The sequence below is a fragment of the Bubalus kerabau genome, chromosome 6 (genome assembly GCF_029407905.1).
Source record: "Bubalus kerabau isolate K-KA32 ecotype Philippines breed swamp buffalo chromosome 6, PCC_UOA_SB_1v2, whole genome shotgun sequence".
Classification (NCBI taxonomy): domain Eukaryota; kingdom Metazoa; phylum Chordata; class Mammalia; order Artiodactyla; family Bovidae; genus Bubalus; species Bubalus kerabau.
In genome coordinates this window covers 54,604,897-54,626,934 of record NC_073629.1, presented here as the reverse complement: position 1 = coordinate 54,626,934, position 22,038 = coordinate 54,604,897, and the positions used below count along the sequence as shown (strand labels likewise).

At 41.3% G+C, this 22,038-nt stretch overlaps 1 protein-coding gene across 3 annotated transcripts in view; it reads left to right on the top strand.

Annotated features, from left to right (window-relative positions):
* Positions 1-22,038, top strand: part of LRRC8B (leucine rich repeat containing 8 VRAC subunit B) — a 79,643-nt gene that overhangs the window by 36,100 nt on the left and 21,505 nt on the right. For all 3 annotated transcript variants that reach the window (XM_055585238.1, XM_055585237.1, XM_055585236.1), the window contains exon 2: positions 17,111-17,165. The gene's annotated coding sequence lies outside the window, so the exon portion shown is untranslated. The remainder of the gene's footprint in view (positions 1-17,110; positions 17,166-22,038) is intronic.

Genomic DNA, 22,038 nt, shown 5'->3' with positions numbered 1-22,038 from the left:
CAGTAACCCCAGAGCTGCCTCAGATTATTCTTACGGCCATGCCTAAACTAAACCTCTTTTCTCTGCTGACTGGGCTAGAATAGAGACTTAATTTCCTAAAGGATTCTGGTGATTTGAAGATTAGATGATGCAGTGTTTGTAGGAAATGGTTCTGGTTTTTGCTTCAAGCAAGGGGAAAGGGAGGTTCTAATTTTAATTATTTTAATGTTCATTTAATATTTAATAGCAGTTCTGCCTGCTAAGCTCTAGGCATACAATGATGAGCATGAGACATGTAGACCAGACCTCCTAGAGCTTATCATTTTAGTTGAAGAGAAATAAACCTCAATTGAATGATTATATAAAGGTATGTAATAAATGCTGTGAAAGCAAGGAATAGAAAACTGAAAAAGCCAAATGTGAAGGTCCTGGTCAGAGGTGTCCCTTAAGAAGTAACTTCTCTAAGTCATTAACTCAGAACATCCATGGCTTAAGTGACTGCCTGCTCTGTTTGGGCCTTGAAGGTGAACCGGACTTTCTAAGTGGACCACTTGGCACTGTTTGAGACTGCAACTATTTTGAATAAGAATTAGCCCTTCTGTAAGGCTGTTCCCATGCAATGTAATGTCATGAGTGGTATAATAAGAAATACATGTACATTTGGTCTTTGCCTTCAGTTTATAGCACAGAGCTCCTAAAATCCTTGGAATTTCCTGATAGAAGCATCTTTTGTTACACAGGATGAGCCCCTTTCAACCCTACCCTAGTTTATGCAAATAGAGTGACTCTGGGGTAGCTTCTAGATGGAGGCTGATTGCCATAGAAACCAACCAAGTGATTAGTGGGTTGGAACTTTCAGTCTAGCCACTGACCTCTGAGGAGGGAGGAGGGGGTGTCAAGAGATTTCTATTTGCCAGTGGCCAGTGATTTAATCAATCGTGCCTATGTAGTGAAACTTCCAGAAACATGCCTAGACTACAGAATCTGGGAGCTTCCAGATTAGTGAACATATAGAGGCTCTGGGAGGGTGTCATACTTAGTGCATGAAAGCTTCACCCCCTCTGCCGCCCTCCCCACACACACCACCAAATACTCACCCTGTGCATCTCTTCCATTTGGTTGTTGCAGAGTTGTATCCTTTACAATAAACTTGTAAGCATAAAGTGTTTCCCTGCATTCTATGAATCGTTCTAGTGAATTACCAAGCTTGAGGAGGGGGTTGTGGGAACCTCTGAATTTGTAGTCATGTTGGACAGAAGTGTGGATCATCTGAGTCCCTGGGACTTGAGACTGGCATCTAAAGTAGGGGCGGTCTTGTGGGACTCGACACATAAACCTGTGGAATCTTGCACTAACCTAAGTGTCGAAAGAGGATTGCATGGAAGGCTACCCAGTTGGTGTCAGAAAAGGTAATGTCAGAAAAAGACAACTCACTATGTTTACCCTGAATGGAAACCAGACATTTCTCTGCTCTAGCAGAAGAGCAAATGGAAACCAGTGTTTTTGACCACCAGCAGCCATTAACCAGGGTTGCAAATAGGAAGCACTGATTTAACACCAAGGTAAAGGTGGACTTTTTAACCTCTGAAAAGTAGATGATATAACAGCTTGCTTTTCAAAACTGACCTACTTCTCTCTTTACGCTCTTGCTCAATCCTTTACTTCCCACACTTTCCAGGGAAAACAGGAGCCAGAAGAGATAAGCAGTCTTGGCTGATAGAATGTTTTAAAAGGCCTTTGGGTTGGGCAGACAGGCATGGCTGCACTTCTTTGGCATTGTGAACCAGAGCTTGTGGGTGTTATTTTTTTCTTTTTCTTTCTTTCTTCCTTCTTTATTTCCTTCCTTCCTCTCTCTTTCATCCCTAGTTGACAGTATGAATGGCCTGTTTTCAGTCCATTATTGCAAGGTGAATTTGGAGAAGACCCATGTGCTCGAGTTATTGTTTTCTCACAGTGAAGGGACTATTGCAGTTTTGTGTTTTGGTCACATATTTCTACCCAGACCCCTGTGCCTTTTTAAAAAATTCTTTTTGACTTTGTAGTGGGACTTCGATGTGAGGGGGTGTCAGTGACTTTGTAACACTTACTGTTTTGTTTCCTTGGAACCAAGGTGGTATAAATAAGGCTCACTTCATGGGCTGTTTTGTTTCAATTTAGGATAGTGCTCCAAGGCCAGAAGCATCCTCCTCTAAAATTACTTTACCAGCAAAAAAAATTGGCTTTCTCTAATGGGTTCCCCTTTACATTTATGTACACCTTTAATGATTGCAACGTGCTTCTCTGCAGTATTTCTTTATCACTATCAAGTCATGGGGGCAGGATCAGATCAGATCAGATCAGTCGCTTAGTCATGTCCGACTCTTTGCGACCCCATGAATCCCAGCACGCCAGGCCTCCCTGTCCATCACCAACTCACGGAGTTCACTGAGACTCACGTCCATCGAGTCAGTGATGCCATCCAGCCATCTCATCCTCTGTCGTCCCCTTCTCCTCCTGACCCCAGTCCCTCCCAGCATCAGAGTCTTTTCCAATGAGTCAACTCTTCGCATGAGGTGGCCAAAGTACTGGAGTTTCAGCTTTAGCATCATTCCTTCCAAAGAAATCCCAGGGCTGATCTCCTTCAGAATGGACTGGTTGGATCTCCTTGCAGTCCAAGGGACTCTCAAGAGTCTTCTCCAACACCACAGTTCAAAAGCATCAATTCTTCGGCGCTCCGCCTTCTTCACAGTCCAACTCTCACATCCATACATGACCACAGGAAAAACCATAGCCTTGACTAGATGGACCTTTGTTGGCAAAGTAATGTCTCTGCTTTTGAATATGCTATCTAGGTTGGCCATAACTTTCCTTCCAAGGAGCAAGCGTCTTTTAATTTCATGGCTGCAATCACCTTCTGCAGTGATTTTGGAGCCCAGAAAAATAAAGTCTGACACTGTTTCCACTGTTTCCCCATCTATTTCCCATGAAGTGGTGGGACTGGATGCCATGATCTTCGTTTTCTGAATGTTGAGCTTTAAGCCAACTTAGATTGGCCCTATTTCAAAGCCTAGGACATGGTGGCCTGGACTAAGTGAGTGGTTTGCTTTAGCCCCTGCAGATGGCAGTGGAGGCAGGCCTGGGAATTGTTCCAGTGTCCATTTTCCACTGTGAGCAGAGAAAACCAGCCCCAACCTCCTACTCTCACTTGTGGGTGGAGTGGAGGGTTAGGGGAAGAAAAGATATGAATAAATAAAACGTGGGCAGTTTGCAGTCACCTAAAGCAGCTCCAGAACATTCACAGAACAACACTGTTCTCAAGTGACTGGTGATCACAGAATAAGGTCCAGTCTGCCCAGCCTTTGGGGAAGGAAATAGCAAGAGCTAAATAAAACCACAAAAGGGACTGGATAGCTCTCCTTTCCATGCTGTTCCATTGCCAGCTTCCGTCCCACAACCCTGAGACATTATAATAACAAATAACCAAATCAGGAGATGATATGTTTTAAAAAGAGGTCTCTAGCTACAGTATGGAATTGGAACTAAAGAAGTCAAGAAAGGAGGCCTTTCCAGCTGTCTTCCCCAAAGATGAGGCAGGCTTCATCCAAGGCAGTGGTAGCAGGGATGCAGAAGGGAATAGTTTAAGAAAAGAACCAATTGATTTTAGAGAATAGAGGAAAAGAAGCTTTGGGGTTAGGTATGAGCGTTCTGGATGTTGCCATCAACCTTCAGCTATCAGTGTTAATGTTGCTTCCAATATCCAGGCACTCAGGAAGAGCAGGTTTGATGTGGGTGTTGAGAAGAAGTGACAGGTTCAGTTTGGGACATGCTAAGTTTCAATTTTCCACACATCTCAGTGTGTAGCCAGGAAGATAATGGGGAGGTGATTCTGTGGCTTAGGATTAGGGAGCTGGACTTGTCTTGTAGTGTTTGGGATTCATCTGCAGGGAGATGTGGATGATTCTTAATAGAGGATGTCCCCCCAGGAGAGCATATGCATGCGCAGAGAAGCTACTGGCCAGGGACTGAATCCTGGCAAACCCTGCTGCCTAAGGGATGGTGGTGTTAGGACCCTTCCATGGTTCCCACTTACCTTTCTAGCTCAATTAAAATCAATGCTTTCATCATATGCTTGACCTGATGACCTTCCTTTCTTGTGATGAGCCACTTTTCCTCTCATTTTGGCAAGACCAATTTATTAGTTTCTAATTGCATACCATTCAGTGTACTCTCTTTCTAAGAAAACACAGCATTTACCTTCAGGTTAATGCTTTTCCTGGCCATATCGCTTTCTTCTCTTAAAGCCCTGCTCGACTCTCATCACTCCAAAGTGGTCTTTTCAGATTAGGTCTCACTTAGCTCCAGCTTCGGTTAGTCAGCTCACAGGATGGTGGAATGCTGGGAGTGGAGGGTCTGTCATTTGGCTCTCTGTAACATGACAAATGAGGACAGTCAGGTCAGATGAGGCGAGATGACTTGTCTAACATATGATCAGTTAGATATAAAGTAAAGAGTAGAAATTGGGTTTTCCCATACCTAGTCAGGGATTCTTTCTGTTAGGGCATGATGCCTCAGAGTCTTGATTCTTCCCTATGCCATGGTGATGGTTACTTTCCTTCATTTAAACATCCAATCTCATTACTACATTCCCCTCATCCTTCTTCAATATAGCCCTGTAGAGAGGCAGAGCAGCTATTTCTTATTTTAAATTGGCTCTCATTTGATATGGACCATTACCTTTATTCTCTCAGGCCTTGAATGGACATTTCTGCCACACATAATGCAGAGACCAAAGAAGTAACAAGGCAGTCCTACAAAATTGTGTGTTACTATGGAAGCCTCAAGGATCAATTGATTGACCACTCTTAAGAGCCCAATGAGTATGTCTGCTATCACTAGGCAAAGGATTATGGTGAATCTTCTCTCACCACTTCCACACACAAACACACACACATGCAGTCTCTCCACCTTAGCACCAGCCTCTCCCTCCACCCTGCCTCACACCCTGTAAGGCTATCCTAGATGCTTTTTGCTGAACTGACCTATTAATAAAACAAGATTAACAGGATCAAATACTTTCCAAATTCATCATAAGTTATTAAAGATTTTTATAAACATGTGGGTTCTTCATTTCTTATAGGAGAAAAGAAAAAAAAAAAAAAGATCTCATATGTGTGTGTTTACCTAACTAGTCACTAGAAGATTTTTGAATGTCTTAGCTTCTTCATATATGGCTGTTTATCTAGTATAAAAGAGACCCATGCCTTTTCTGGACAAATTAGTGAGATCATATCTCCCCCACTCAAATCCTTCCAATTAAAAGTAACCAAAAAATTCATAATGAAATATTTAGTGTTATAATAATTTGTGAATTATGGACAAAGCAAATTTGACACAGTATAAAAGAGACCCATGCCTTTTCTGGACAAATTAGTGAGATCATATCTCCCCCACTCAAATCCTTCCAATTAAAAGTAACCAAAAAATTCATAATGAAATATTTAGTGTTATAATAATTTGTGAATTATGGACAAAGCAAATTTGACACAGTATAAGTATATTTTTATGTGTTATGTTTTCTGGTATATGGGGGCCTGCTATGTATTTCATTTATATAATCCATGTATGCTCATTTTAAAGCAGTAAGAGAATTCCCTGGTGGTCCAGTAGTTAGGACCCCACGCTTTCATAGCCAGAAGTGTAGGTTCAATCCCTGTTCTGGGAACTAAGATCCAGCAAGCTATGAGGCATGGCCAAGAAGAAAAAAAAAAAATGCAGCAGAATAGTTTTCCTGTTTTACATGAGAGGGGCTTCCCTGGTGGCTCAGAGATTAACGCGTCAGCCTGCAATGCGGGAGACCCAGGTTCAATCCCTTGGTCGGGAAGATTCCCTGGAGAAGAAAATAGCAACCCATCCCAGTATTCTTGCCTGGAGAATCCCATGGAGGGAGGAGCCTGGTAGCCTACGGGATCCAGTCCACGGGATCGCAAAGAGTCGGACACGACTGAGCGACTTCACTTTCTTTTCACTTTCTTTACATGAGAGATTTTTTTGTGGTAAAATATATATAACATAAAATGTACAGTTTTAACCATTTTAAAGTGTATAGTTCTGTGGCATAAAATATATTCACATTGGTGTGCATCTGTGTTTATAGACTTTAAAACATGGCCTTGGGTGACATTAGCTATATCTGACTTGTCTGCAGCATGAACCTTGATTGGAAAGATAGGCATAAAAGTGGAGGTTACTTGGACAGGTTAACTTTTTAAAAATGTTGCATCATCCTGTGTTGTTTTGGCTTCACAATACCTGGTCTTCCCTATGTGTCATATATTAAATAATTGAGGTAAGTTACATTTATATTTATATTTCACAACACTTTGTAGTAACTGAAGTCATGTGATACATTGCAAAATCTGGCATGGAAATCACTAACTTGGGTGGAGAACCAAACTCCCTAACATCCAGTCTGGTTTCTCTTTACCAGATGGTAATGCTTTAAAAGCAACCTTTAAAGAATTCATTTTAGATATACCTATTAGTTAGTAAATTAGTATTTTTGAGCATTTACTTCGAACCTCCTGCTATGCTAAGCATTTGATTTTTATAGTTACCTCATTTAATTCTTAAAATATTTAATTCTTATTGTCATCGTTATTTTGCAGATGAGAAAACTGATACTTAGTTTATTTAGATCAAGCAGGTGGTAAATTACACAGAACTTGATCTTAACCATTCTGCTACACTCCCTTCCTCCTAAGGGTGTCAGGAAAGCACTAGGCCTAACAGCAACTAACAGATTAAGACATGCAATACTTCTTTATTAAGTTATTCAGAAAGGTCATATTTAGATGTTATGGCATAAATTTATTTTGTTGTTTTAGTTGCTAAGTCGTGTCCAACTCTTTGTGACCCCATGGCCTGTAGCCCTCTGGACTCCTCTGTCCTTGGGATTTTCCAGGCAAGAATACTGGAGTGGGTTGCCATTGCCTCTTCCAGGAGAACTTCCCCACCCAGGGATTGAACCCACGTGTCTTATGTCTCCTGCATTGGCAGGCAGATTATTTACTACTGAGCCACCTCATTTTAATAGGAAGACCAGGAAGAAAAGCCATGTAAAACATCATTTAAATACAGATGAAACTTGGGTTACTCCTCTTGTCATTACAGGGATGAGTGCATGTTTCTCTATAAGAGGCTGTGGCAGCAGGATGTACGTGCCTGCTCTGGCTGTCATGTTGATCTTAATTACTTAATAGAGGCAAGCAGGATGGAGGGAGCAGTTGGTGATCCTGTCTCACTGGATGGAATACTGAGTAATGAACAGGAAAACTTTACAGATCTGATTTTTAGATTGTGTCCTTCAGTTTCTCTAGAAGATAGATTGTAGGTTTTTGTTTTTTTTTTTTAAAGCATTATCACATTCTATATAAAACTCCTTTTAACATAGCTCACTGGGGAGGCGGTGTAGCAGATGGCTCTTAGTCAGAGCTGGTGTGAATTCTGGCTTTGCTTTGTGAGCTTGAGCCTGAGCAAGCTTCTTCGTTCTTCTCGTTCTCACCTTTCCCACCATTAGAGTGGAGACCATAATACCTATCTCACTAAAAGCACATTAAATGGGAGCCTTCTCCTTTCCACCTCCCACCACCTTTCTCCATTTGGTAGACAATTACTGAGAATCTTGTGTGTTAGCCCCTGTCTTGCATGTGAACTCTTCTAAGAGCTCATAGTGAGAGGCAGGAAGGCATCTGACCAGCTCTTGGTGATGCAGTTTAACAGAAGCGGTACAACACTCAGCACTCCCTCAATGCTGAAGAAGCACCAGGAATGGAACCACTACTTGTTTTGGGGGGAGTGAGTAGCAGTGTTCACTTTAAACATCTTCTGTGTTTAATGTTAGTGGTCATTCAGTACTTGGTGAACATTACACTTTTGTATTTTGTGGTCGGAAATTAGCTTGATCTTAACACGAGTCTGATTTGCAGTGCGTGGCAATTTATTTTTGTCATTGGGTTGACAGTATGGTAGTGCAGATATAGCATTTTTTACAGTGATCACGGTCAGAAGTTACTGGTTTTATGAGACTGAAACCATCCCAGGACATGAATATTGTCAGCTTGATCACAGCATGCAGGATTCTGGAACTACAATAATTAGAGAGCACCTAATATGTGGCAGGCCCTGGGCAACGTCCTTACCTTCCCAGAGTCTATGGTCTTGGGGGAAGGTGAACTGGGCATCAAGTGGACACAGAAGGACTTGGTACACATTATCCTTGTTAGGTGGTAACTTGATACTTCCTCTGGCCCACAGGTTTTATCGATGGCTTATACTGTTAATTCGTAAAAAAGAAGAATTGTGACATCATAACTTGATAAGATATTAAGGTCATTTAAGAATGCTGTGGCATTTATCCAGCGATCCATCACTGATTGAAATTGACTCACTGTCATTATAATGCAGCCAGTCAGGCTGAATTTGACAGCACTTCTCTATTCAGATTTGTGAGATGTCATGTTTGGTGATTAAGTTGGCAAATATGAATTTTTCTCCTTTCTTTCTGAAGGGTAAAGGCTTAGCCTCTGCTTCTGAATCTCTGCACCTGTCAAGAGCTGATGAAAATGCCCGAGGCCCTGTCTCCACTGCTTTGCTTATCACCCTTCCAGGCCCACTGTCTGTACTCGAGCTGTGTGCACATATCTTTTAGAGAGCTAGGCCTGCTCCTCCATACCCTTGGTGCTTAACTGGGTGGGGAAACCTGATCTGGTATTATGGTTCACTCGATAATTACTTAGTATTTATGATGAGGGCAAAGGCAGGACTGAGACATGGGAGCACCCTAGGTGGGCTATTAACTTGTCACTCTGGGCAGGCTAATGATTTGATGCCACTTCAGCCTGCTATTCGTTATTTATTTTTTAAAATATATATTTATTTTAATCGGCGGCTAATTACTTTACATTATTGTATTGGTTTTGTCATATATTGACATGAATCCACCACGGGTGTAGATGTATTCCCCATCCTGAACCCCCCCTCCCACCTCCCTTCCCATTCCATCCCTCTGGGTCATCCCAGTGCACCAGCCCCAAGCATCCTGTATCATGCATCAAACCTGGACTGGCGATTCGTTTCACATATGATAATGTACATATTTCAATGCCATTCTCCCAAATCATACCACCCTCGCCCTCTCCCACAGAGTCCAAAAGACTGTTCTATATATCTGTATCTCTTTTGCTGTCTCGCATACAGGGTTATCATTACCATCTTTCTAAATTCCATATATATGCATTATTATACTATATTGGTGTTTTTCTTTCTGACTTACTTCACTCTGTATAATAGGCTCCAGTTTCATCCACCTCATTAGAACTGATTCAAATGTATTCTTTTTAATGGCTGAGTAATATTCCATTGTGGATATGTACCACAGCTTTCTTATCCATTCATCTGCTGATGGACATCTAGGTTGCTTCCATGTCCTGGCTATTATAAATAGTGCTGCGATGAACATTGGGGTACACATGGCTTTTTCAACTCTGGTTTCCTTGGTGTGTATGCCCAGCAGTGGGATTGCTGGGTCGTATGGCAGTTCTATTTCCAGTTTCTTAAGGAATCTCCACACTGTTCTCCATAGTGGCTGTACTAGTTTGCATTCCCACCAACAGTGTAAGAGGGTTCCCTTTTCTCCACACCCTCTCCAGCATTTATTGCTTGTAGACTTTAAGATAGCAGCCATACTGACTGGCGTGAGGTGGTACCTCATTGTGGTTTTGATTTGCATTTCTCTGATAATGAGTGATGTTGAGCATCTTTTCATGTGTTTGTTAGCCATCTGTATGTCTTCTTTGGAGGAATGTCTGTTCAGTTCTTTGGCCCATTTTTTGATTGGGTCATTTTTTTTTCTGGAATTGAGCTGCAGGAGCTGTTTGTATATTTTTGAGATTAATTCTTTGTCAGTTGCTTCATTTGCTATTATTTTCTCCCATTCTGAAAGCTGTATTTTCACCTTGCTTATATTTTCCTTTGTTGTGCAAAAGCTTTTAATTTTAATTAGGTCCCATTTGTTTATTTTTACTTTTATTTCCAATATTCTGGGAGGTGAGTCATAGAGGATCCTGTTGTGATTTATGTCAGAGAGTGTTTTGCATATGTTCTCCTCTAGGAGTTTTATAGTTTCTGGTCTTACATTTAGATCTTTAATCCATTTTGAGTTTATTTTTGTATATGGTGTTAGAAAGTGTTCTAGTTTCATTCTTTTACAAGTGGTTGACCAGTTTTCCCAGCACCACTTGTTAAAAAGATTTTCTTTTCTCCATTGTTTATTCTTGCCTCCTTTGTCAAAGAAAAGGTGTCCATAGGTGCATGGATTTATCTCTGAGCTTTCTATTTTGTTCCATTAATCTATATTTCTGTCTTTGTGCCAGTACCATACTGTCTTGATGACTGTGGCTTTGTAGTAGAGCCTGAAATCAGGCATGTTGATTGCTCCAGTTCCATTCTTCTTTCTCAAGATTGCTTTGGCTATTTGAGGTTTTTTGTATTTCCATACAAATTGTGAAATTATTTGTTCTAGCTCTGTGAAAAATACCATTGGTAGCTTGATAGGGATTGCATTGAATCTATAGATTGCTTTGGGTAGTATACTCATTTTCACTATATTGATTCTTCCAATCCATGAACATGGTATATTTCTCCATCTATTAGTGTCCTCTGATTTCTTTCATCAGTGTTTCATAGTTTTCTATATATAGCCTCAAGACTTCTCCATCTATACAGTGCCAATGATAAAACATCTCATCTAGGTTAAAGATAAAAAGTTTCTCCACAGTGAAGGACACCCAGAGAGGTTCACAGAGTCACATGGAGAAGAGAAGAGGGAGGAGGGAGATAGAGGTGACCAGGAAGAGAAGAGAGGGAATCAAAAGAGGCGAGAGCAAGCTAGCCAGTAATCACTTCCGTATGTGCTCTTCACAGTCTGGATCCCTCAGAGATGTTCATGGAGTTATACAGAGAAGAGAAGAGGGAGGAAGGAGACAGAGGTGGCCAGGACGATAAAGGGGGGGAAATCAAAAGGAGCGAGACAGATCCAGCCAGTAATCAGTTCCCTAAGTGTTCTCCACAGTCCAGAATACACAAATAGATTCACAGAGTTGGGTAGAGAAGACAAGGGGGAGGGAGGAGACAGAAGTGACCCAGTGGAGAAAAAAGAGAGTCCAAAGGGGGAGCGAGCAGTCAAGCCAGTAATCTTGCTCCCAAGTAAAAATGGGTACTGAAGATTGGGTTCTTAAAGGTACAAAATTTTTGGTACAAATACCAAAAAGCAAAGATTAAAAATCTAGAGTAGAGGTTGGATTCTCAAAAATACAATGTTAAAGAAAAAAACAAAGTCACAAAAATTATAAAATATATATATGAAGTTTGCTTGAAAAAATAGGGTCTTTTTTTGCAAAGTAATAGTAGGTTATAAAAATGAAAATTAAAGGAGTAATAGAGGACTTTAAAAAAATTTTTTTAATTTAAAGAATGATAATAGTAAAAATATATCTAGAACTTTCTCTGGTGTTGCTGTGGACAGTGTGGAGTCAGTTCATTTTCAGATAGTTCCTTGATCCGGCTTATACTTCTCAAGATCTATAGGCCCCTTCCTATGTGAGTGAGTGAAATCGCTCAGTTGTGTCCAACTCTTTGCGACCCCATGGACTGTAGCCTACTAAGCTCCTCCATCCATGGAATTTCCCAGGCAAGAATACTGGAGTGCGTTGCCATTTTTCGGTGCTAACTACAGGGTTTTCATCTATTGCACCTGTCACTTCCAAGACTGTTCCCTCTGTTTTAGCTTCTTCTGTTTGCTGGTCTCTTCAGTGTCTAATTTCCGCCCTGACACAAGGGGGCGGTGGTGGACACTTTTTTAGGCTCAGTTGTTCAGTGGTACTGTGGGGAGGGAAGAACATTGCAAACAAATAACACTGGCATTTGCTCGCAGTGTCTCGGCCACACTGGGTTTGCCCCCACTCATGGCGTGTGTGCTTTCCCTGTCTACACTGCTTAGGCTCTAGGTTGCTCTGCCAGGAACTGTCTGAGGCCGGCCCTAGGTTGTATGCACTTCCCAGGTCTAAGCCGCTCAGGTTCAGGTACTTGGGTAGTCCTCAGAGGCGCAGACTCGGTTGGGCCTGCGTTTTGTGCCCTTCCCAGGTGCGAGCAGCTCAGGTGACCAGGTGCTTGGTGAGTGTGGTCGCTGTGACTTATCACTTCCCCCATCCCTGCCACTTGGTTTTCTGGGTGTACAACCAGCACACCTTCTCAGGCAGATGTCGACCGTCCAGAATCCCAAGAAGTCTTGGTTAGCAACAAAGTCTGCTTGCAGTTTGGTAGATGATGCCTCTCTGGGGCCACAATTGCCCCCTTCCAGCTCTGGCTGCCCTCACCTGCCTGTCTCCGGCAGGGGTGGGCCGGCCCACAGCCGGCTGGCTCTGTTCAGTCCTTTGTTCTGTGAGCGGGTCTGGCGGTGTCTTAGGTTAGGGCTTTTCCCTGGATAGCTATCCCACAGTGTGGTTTGCTATCTCAAGTTAGTTCCCTCAGATTGCCCTTGGGGCATTCAGGCCTGGTCCTTAATCTAAGCAGTGCAGCCCGGGCCTCCCTGCCCAGCCTCTGTTTGCTAGTGGCGGATGTGGGAGTCTGTGCTGCTTCTCCGCTGGGAGTTACCATTGGGTATATAATCTGTGGGTTTTAATTATTTATTTATTTTTCCTCCTGATTATGTTGCCTTCTGAGGTTCCAAGGCTCGCCACAGACTTGCCAGTGAGAGTGTTTCCTGGTGTTTGGAAACTTCTCTCTTTTTTAAGACTCCCTTCCCAGGACGGATTTCTGCCCCTCCCTCTTTTGTCTCTCTTTTTGTCTTTTATATTTTTTCCTACCTCCTTTTGAAGACAATGGGCTGCTCTTCTGAGTGCCTGATATCCTCTGCCAGCGTTCAGAAGTTGTTTTGTGGAATTTACTCAGCGTTCAAATGTTCTTTTGATGAATTTGTCGGGGAGAAAGTGGTCTCCCCGTCCTATTCCTCCACTTTCTTAGGACCACCCCCTGCTATTCTTTAAATATTTGTTCACAACATTGTTAAGAGAAGCCAGGAGCTGTATGAGAGATAATAGGGCAGCTAAAGAGTGCCTCTAGTTCCCCTTTTTGCCAGTTCTCAGGATGTCAACTGACCAGAAGAAAAGTAGCAGACTCCTTGCCTTTTCTTCCAGCCATATTCTGTACCATCCCTGAGAAAAGGCATAATATTTTAGTTTAATTTCACTAACTTTCCAAAAATGTTTGAACACCCCATTGATGAATTGGTACAGGGAAGCTGCCATAATATCCAGGCCCTAAGTCTAGACTTAGAAAGAGACACTGGGCTAGATCCTGAGAATATAGGTAAATAAGATTCTGACCCAGTCCTCAAGGAACTTGAAATAGTAACTTATTACATGTCATAAAATAGTGGGAGAGAACTATCGTTCAGTTGCCCAGTCATGTACAGCTCATTGCGACCCCATGGACTGCAGCACAGCAGGCTTCCCTGTCTTTCACCATCTCCCAGAGCTTGCTCAAACTCATCACTTACTCCACTGAGTAAGTGATGTCAACCATCTCACCCTCTGTTGTCCCCTTCTCCTCCTGCCTTCAGTCTTCCCAGGATCAGGGTCTTTTCTAATGAGTCAGCTCTTCCCATCAGGTGGCCAAAGTATTGGAGTTTCAACTTCATCATCAGTCCTTCCAATGAATATTCGGGATTTATTTCCTTTAGGATTAACTGGTTTGATCTCCCTGCAGTCCAAGGGACTTTTGAGAGTCTTCTCCAACACCACAGTTCACAAGCATCAATTCTTCGGTGCTCAGCCTTCTTTATGGTCCAACTCTCATATCCATACATGACTACTAGAAACCATAACTTTAACTATACAGATCTTTGTTGGCAAAGTAATGTCTTTCTTCTTAATATGCTGTCTAGGTTTGTCATCGGAGAAGGCAATGGCACCCCACTCCAGTACTCTTGCCTGGAAAATCCCATGGACGGAGGAGCCCGGTAGGCTGCAGTCCATGGGGTCGCTAAGAGTCAGACACAACTGAGCGACTTCCCTTTCACTTTTCACTTTCATGCATTGGAGAAGGAAATGGCAACCCACTCCAGTGTTCTTGCTGGAGAATCCCAGGGACGGGGGAGCCTGGTGGGCTGCTGTCTATGGGGTCTCACAGAGTCAGACACGACTGAAGTGACTTAGCAGTAGCAGCAGGTTTGTCATAGCTTTTCTTCCAAGGAACAAGCATCTTAATTTCATGGCTGCAGTCACCATCTGCAGTGATTTTGGAGCCCCAAAAAATAGTTTTTCAGTTTCCATTGTTTCCTCATCTATTTGCCATGAAGTGATGGGACCAGACGCCATGATCTATTAGTCTTCTGGGAAAGCAGAGGGAAGAACAGTGAATGTAGCCTATGGAGGTCAGTGTGGCTTAAGGCAGTGATTCATGACAGTGATCCTAGGGTGGGAACATTGGTGAAGTGAAATACCCTTTCTTAATTTTAAGTAAATATGGTGTTCAGAGTTTGAATCTTTCAAATGGATGAAAATAGAATACTTTCATTTTATGCAACCTAAAGCCTTATACTTATGGAATTGCACAAGGCAGGTTGAGTAAGTGTGACATTGCAGTGAGTCTTGCCATATTGACCTGGTGGCTTAGATGGTAAAGAAAGATTCTTGACTCCTTGCTACATCTTAAAAGGAATCTATCACTGAGAAACAAATTCTCCCAATGGAAGGCCTTTCTTAGATTCTAAAATTTTACAGTAGGCCTTTGCATTACTACAGAGAAGTTTGTTTCCTCAGATTCTGCTATCTCCACTGACTAGAAGGAAATAAGAGCCCCTGGACACCTCAGTTTAGTAAAAGCCTTGGGACCTTTTGTGTTTCTATCAGAAAGCTGGTTGTCCCCTATTGTTCCTTAATCCACAGTCCGTTGGGAGTGTTCTGTTTTGTGTCCCTGCCTGGGAGCCTTCGGAAAAAACCTCTTATTTGAGAAAGGGAGTTCTCAGTGTTTGTCATCTCCAAATCTTCCAGAATACATTTTTAAGGTTATCTTGGGATTGATTTTTTTCAGGGAAAATAAACATCTTGTGTCTTGCCTCTGGGGAGAGTAAATGTTTTTCAGAGGCAGATAAGGCCAGTTTTGTAACACTCCAGCACAGCAAGCTGGGGAACTCACTGATGCTGCCTCAGCAGCTGTGTTTGTCACAATGACTGTGACAGTCCAAGTCCTATTTTGATCTTGCCTAATACGGAATATTTATTTCTATTCTTAGAAGCATTGTGATTTAGTACTTTCACATTTCATTATTCCAGCTTGTACTGTTGTGTGGTGTTGGGGAGGAAGAGAGGTGTTAACTTTTGCTGTTGTTTCTAAAATGAATTTGAGTGATTTGATTTTAAGCTGGATAAAGACACTGAGCTACATTTTGTTGGTTTGGTTTTTTTTTTGTTTGTTTGTTTTTTTCCCCTTGACAACAGTGGCTTCACTCTGAGATGACAAGCTGTCATTGTGAGAGAGTTTGCATTAAGTTCTACATTTGTATCTTCTCAGCAAAATACTCCAGTTTAGGTAAATGGAAATGGAAAAGAGTAATGAAGCTCATTGTTGAAGCATATTGGGAAGCATTCAAGCCAATTCAAAGAAATGTACAGTAAAGCAACAATGAGATTCTTTTCATATATGGAATTAGCAAAGACTTTTATTTTTAAAGATGATGCCCACCTCATGAGGGTATTACTCATACTGTTTACAGGAAAGAAAATTAGTGTAATCTCCTTGGGAAATAATTTGATATATCAGAAGCTTTACAGAGAAGGCAATGGCACCCCACTCCAGTACTCTTGCCTGGAAAATCCCACGGACAGAGGAGCCTGATAGGCTGCAGTCCATGGGGTTGCTAAGAGTCGGACACGACTGAGCGACTTCACTTTCACTTTTCACTTTCATGCATTGGAGAAGGAAATGGCAGCCCACTCCAGTGTTCTTGCCTGGAGAATCCCAGGGACAAGGGAGCCTGCTGGGCTGCCGTCTATGGGGTCGCACAGAGTCAGACACAACTGAAGCGACTTAGCAGCAGCAGCAGCAGCAGCAGAAACCTTAAAATGTTTATGCTCTTTAGCCTAGTACTCTTACTACTTCCAGAGGTCTCTGCAAAGGAAATCACATGAACAGAGTTACGTATTAGTAATAATATGCAATATTAGTAATAAAAAGAGAAAAATCTATGATTCAGTAGGGAAATGATTTTGTAAACTATGACATATCCATGTGTGAACTGTTATGATATAAAAATGATGTTTAGAGAAACTACAACATCAAGAAAACCTATGAGAAATAATGAGTCAAAAGGATCTCAATATCTTATCATTGAATTTTATAATGGTATAATTGTATACAACTAGCAGGCCAGCAAAAACCAAAACAAAAATAAAACTGGAAGGAAATGATCCTAAAATTAAGTTGTTTTCTCCCCATGTTTCCTTATTTTCTGTAAGAAGCATAGGTAATTTCAATGAATTTTTCTTTTAGTTAAGAGAAAACAATCTTCTTGTAGTGGTGCCTTATGTTTATCTCATTCTTCATTAAAAATTTAAAGTTCATATTTTATGCCTTGTAAATTGCCATGGTGATGGGATTAAATGCTTAACTTATGATGTGCATGCGTGCTGTCATTTCAATTGTGTCTGACTCTTTGCAACCCTATAGACCACCAGACCCCTCTGAACATGGGATTCTCCAGGCAAAATACTGGAGTGGGTTGCCATGCCCTTCTCCAGAGGATCTTCCCAACCCAGGGACTGAACCCATGTCTCTTAGTTTCCTGCATTGGAGGCAGGTTCTTTACCACTAGTGCCACCCAATGATTTATTTACCTCCCTGGGTTTTAGTTGACAACTTTTGTGAGAGGTTAAAAGTGACCTCTTTAACAGCAGTTGCTTTATTAAACTGTTATCTTTTGTATGTTTCAGAAAGTTGTTATAGATGTTTGAAACTTTAGAACCATAAAAATGGATAAAATTGTCTTGCAGTTTGTGATGGGTAAAATGTAACAGTATGTTTATGATTTTTTCTTTAGGAATTTTTCAAATAGAAACTAATTGCAGCATTTCCACTTGACCAGCATTCATAGGGTAAGATTAATATTCTGAATTGTAAACACATGGTAAAGATAATTACTTTTACATTGGTAGCTTGGGGCAAATAAGTACTGAATACTTAGTATGTAAAAAGATTACTATTCTTACAGATGTTTTGAGTAAAATCCTCTTGATGTTTTAAAACCAATTAAACAGAAAATTAAATCTGTATGCGTTTTGGTAAAATATCATCTTCCTATCCTTTGTTTATTTTGTATGTAGGAAAGGATATGTGTGTATGTATGTGTTAGATATTTGTAATTTTTTAACATTAAAGATCTAAAGAATATAATGAATGTTTATGAGAGGCTTAGACTCCATGACTCCCTGTCTCTATTTTCCTGATTTTTAATGCATAGAATTGGTTTGTTTGGTATGTTTCCATAATAAAAAGATGGCCTTGCTTTCCTCGAGTAGGCAAGTCAGAAGTAAACAAGTCCCATCTCCTGTTGCTTCCTGCAAGCATCATTCATCTTTTGTAATTGTGGAAGTTTAATCTTGAATTAGCTCTGTGGCAGAGCTTTTGACTTGGACATAATGAATGATTAATTTTTATGTGTTGAATTGCGTGGCTCTCCAGTGTTCTGAATATGGCATATGTCTTAAAGCTGTGTCACCCAGCTCTGAACATAGTCCCAGTAAAGCAGTGCTTGAGGACAGTGGACCTGTCTCCTACTGTTTTCTGAGCATCCTTCTTTTTACAGATGAAGGTAGACACTTGGACTTCTTGAGTATATCCACATTTTGCTGTTGAATTATCGAGTTCAGTATGAATTCTGAAAAGCTAATAACAGATCAGCCACTTCTCTTCTTGTGACTCTTCAGTGGCTTTTCTACCACTCCTATACTACTTGTTATCTGAACTGTTTATCTTGCCTGCAGGTCTCTGTTACTCTTAACTTTCCCCAGGCTTCTGACACTGAGGCCAAGTGTCCTCCCTTCTTATCTGCACACATCCTAAGCTTCTTGCACCTTCTGCTTAAGATGATCTCCCCCAATATCATCACATGGTTGGCTCCATTCTCATCTACATTTTAATGGTAGTCCCTCTAAAGAGAGAGGCCTGCCCTGACTCCCTGGTCTAAAGTAGCTGTGTCTTCTTCGTAGCTGTTCTGATTTTATCATGTACATGTATCTAATCTGTCTCTCCTTACTACACAGTAAGGTCCCTGGGAGCCAGGATCTTGTCCATCTTGCACATTTCTGTATTTCCCTAACACTTAGAACTCCGTCTGGCACATAGTAGATGTTCTAAATATTTGTTGCATAACAGACTAAAATCCTGACCTCTCTTTGACAAGCACTGCTTTACTATTCTCTGTAATGTTTCACCCATTCTCTTTGGGTATTTTGTTTGTGTAGAACCAAATGCACTGCTTATTTTTGGCCACCATCCTACTCATTTTGGCACTGATACGACAGTATAAGATGGTGTTGCTAACTCTAAACTATGCATGTCATCTCTCCACAATAGGATTTTAAATCCCATGAAAGCAGAAACAAGGCCTCATGTTTCCTTGGTATACCTTTGTAAAGTCCTAAACTCCATGATTGAATGCATGTAAATGTTAACTTAGAGAAAGGGTTAAGACCAAAACATAATTCTAGTTTGTGTGTCCTAGAGCGGGGGGCGGTGGGGGCAGGGGGTGGGGGGGGGGTGGGGGTGGTGGTGGGGGGTGGAACTTCTCATTTTGATTTATGGTTTAAAATATTTATAACATAGAAATATTCTGGACTATTTTTTCAGCTTCATGTTCTAAAACTGTTTAAGAAAGCCTATTATTACTTAGGCTAGGTGACTAGAAGCAATGCTCTCAACTTCAGTTCTTTTCACGTTAGGCAATAAACCCATGTTGTACTACTCTGTGACCCTAGAGAAGCTACTTAAACACCTCTGAAATTTAGTTTCTTTATTTGTAAAGAGTTAGACTCTGATCTCTATGGTTTCTTCTTGGGTTAAATAGTCCGTATGATTCTGCTCCTGTGAAAGGTAGGTCACCTGTGCAAGAATTAGAAGGAAATGGACTGATGCCTGCTGTTGTCATTTAAAGGAGAGCATGTGTGATTCCCGAGGGACTGCACAGGGACTGAGTTTGGTTCAGCTTTGTGGTTTGCTGACCCTGGGATGATGAGAGGGGGTCAGGAAAACAGTTTTATAAACAATGAAGATGGTAGAGAAGGGTTTGAGGCTGCTGGCTATTTACACATTCTAGGGATTGTGTAGCCACTGGCGGCTTATGCTCTACTGTTAATAAGATAGTAATAGGGCTGCAGCTTCTCTTCATTTTATTCTAGATGATTTGGTAGCTTACGTAAAGCATCAAAGAATTGAGAGGTCTTTTTCTGAAAGCACAATTACCATGTAAATTAAATACATGATGTATTTCATAACCATCAGAAACAAGAAGTGAAGCAATGTTCCTTAAATTTCAACAACTCTGATTTAATTAGGATTTCGAGAGATGGCCACATGCTCTCAATTGTCATATTCAGTAACTTTCTCTTGGGGCTTCAGATGATTAGGGTAATTTTTCTAATATTTAGCATATGATTTGATTGTTTCACAGATCCCTTACCACTCTACAGCTTTGGATAAGAAGCTGCAGAATGACAGTTACCCGTCACTATTCTCCTTTGGTTTCTCTGTTTTGACTATGATGTCAGATCCTTTGATTTCTGTGCTCCAGGAACACTATGCTGCTCTTTCACCTGCTTCTCTATCCACCTTTACTCTTAGCCCTTCCTCATCTGATATGTTACAAAGGAGAGAGAGATTCTAGTCTTATTTCACCAAATTCTTCCAAAGAATTCATTTCTTTGGCACTATCTGCTACTTAAATGCTCAGGACTTCCCATGGTGGGTTAAAGATGGCTGCAAATACTTTGTGATTTTTTTCCTGTCAAGAGATGGAGTCTATTTCCTGTCCTTTTAAATCTGGGCTGGCCCTGTTATTTTTTCTGACCTGTCACATGTGGCAGAAATCGTATGGGGTAAGGCTGGGCCTTAAAGGGCTTTGTGACTTCTGCTTTTGTGTGCTTATAATTTTCTTAGTTAGAACTCAGCCACCTTGCTGTGAGAAAGTCTAAACAGCCATGTGGAGGAGTGGCAAGGCCCCTGGTCAGTAGCTGAAGCTGAGGTCCAGGCCAAGCAGCCAGCCAGAACACCAGCCCTGTGACTGAGGCAGCTTGGACCTTCCAGCCATCCCAATGTTTGAGCCAACACCATGCAAAACAGAACTGCCTCTTCATCCCAAAGAATCATCAGAAATGATGAATGGTTATTTCAGCTGCTAAGTTTTGGGCTGATTTGTTACATAGCAGTAAAGAACCAAAATAAAAATTGGTACCTAGAAGTGAGGTGTTGCCACAACAAAACATCTGGCATTGGCTTTGAGACCAGGTAGCAGTGAACCTGAAGGGGAAGTAAGATGATTATTAATGGTGGCTGGAAGGGCAGAAAGGAAATTTCTACTGGAGGATATAAAACAGTACCCTTGTTATGTATTGGCAGAAAACTTGATGAGATTGACACAGTAATATGGAATATAGAAAATGAACCTAATCGATTTATATATCTAGCTTAGATTTTCCTTCAGAATGTTGGAAGTACTAATTGACTTCTTAAAAACATTTATGACTAAAGTAAGAGAGAGATTAATTATAGAAGAAACAGTTCGGATTTTAAGTAGACTTTTAGAGGACATATTTCCAATTCAGAATTTTCTGGGGTCATGAATAAAACTGTTCCTTAATTCCTAGCTTCTCTTCCAAGCAAAATGTACTCAAAGATGAGATCCAGAGCAGTGCTAATGCAGTAAAACTTGATCTTAAGGTAGGAATCAAGGCCAGGGCACAGGTATAGGGCCCTGTACTAAGACTTTAGAAAGATTTAAGGCAGTGCCTCTTCTCAGCTAGATAGAAAGGCTTCTAAGAATCTTAAGGGTGTTGTCCCATAGTATTCCGAACATGATTTAGATGACAAGATCCTGGACTTTAAGCCTGAACTTGATGCCATAGTGGAATAAAACTTTGGGCAGAGTGCAGGACTTGGGAGAGGGTGAGGCTTTCATGTGAGAGGAATGTAAATCATTTGTGGGTAGAAAGTAGACTGATGTCTGCACATTCTTTGCTGTTCTTCCACTGAGAGGAGGCATTTATTCCTGAATAAATCTGGGCTGGTACTTGAGTCCTTTGGCCAATAGCGTGTGCTGGGCATGACACCGTGATTTGAGAGCTGTGCCGTAAAAGAACTGCAGTTTTCACCTCTGTTTGGAAAGCACCATCATAGAACGCAGGCACCATGCGGAGTGAGGACACTCAAACAACCACAGGAAGTCTCACATGAAGTTCCAGTCAGCACCAAGTACCAGCCTGATGAATAAGGACATTTTGAACCTTCCAGCCATCTCTGTGCCAGCCAACTCCAGGAAGTGAAAGAACCACCCACTGAATCACAAGAAATAAACTTATTTTTAAGCCACTAAGGTTTGGAATGTACAGACTAACTAGCCAAAATCCTTCCCATCTATATGCTTCCAAGATCTTGCTTCTCCAAGGAGAGGCTTAATCCCTTAGATACATCCTGCCTAACGTGTGAACATTATACTCTTCTGCCCTATGCATTTTTGTACATTCAGTTATTTATTGTACAAATACTTACTGTACACCATGTGCTAGAAACTGTGGAAGATCCTATAATGCCGTAGGATCAGAATCAGAATTCTTTTGACCCTGCTTGTCCATGGTCCTCTTTTAGGATATTTGATGTTGCTAAGTGGTGTTGAATTTTCATATACAGTGACTATTTTATTCACTGCTTATTTCCAAATATATTGCAAAGGTTTTTAGTATTATTTCTGGCCCACAT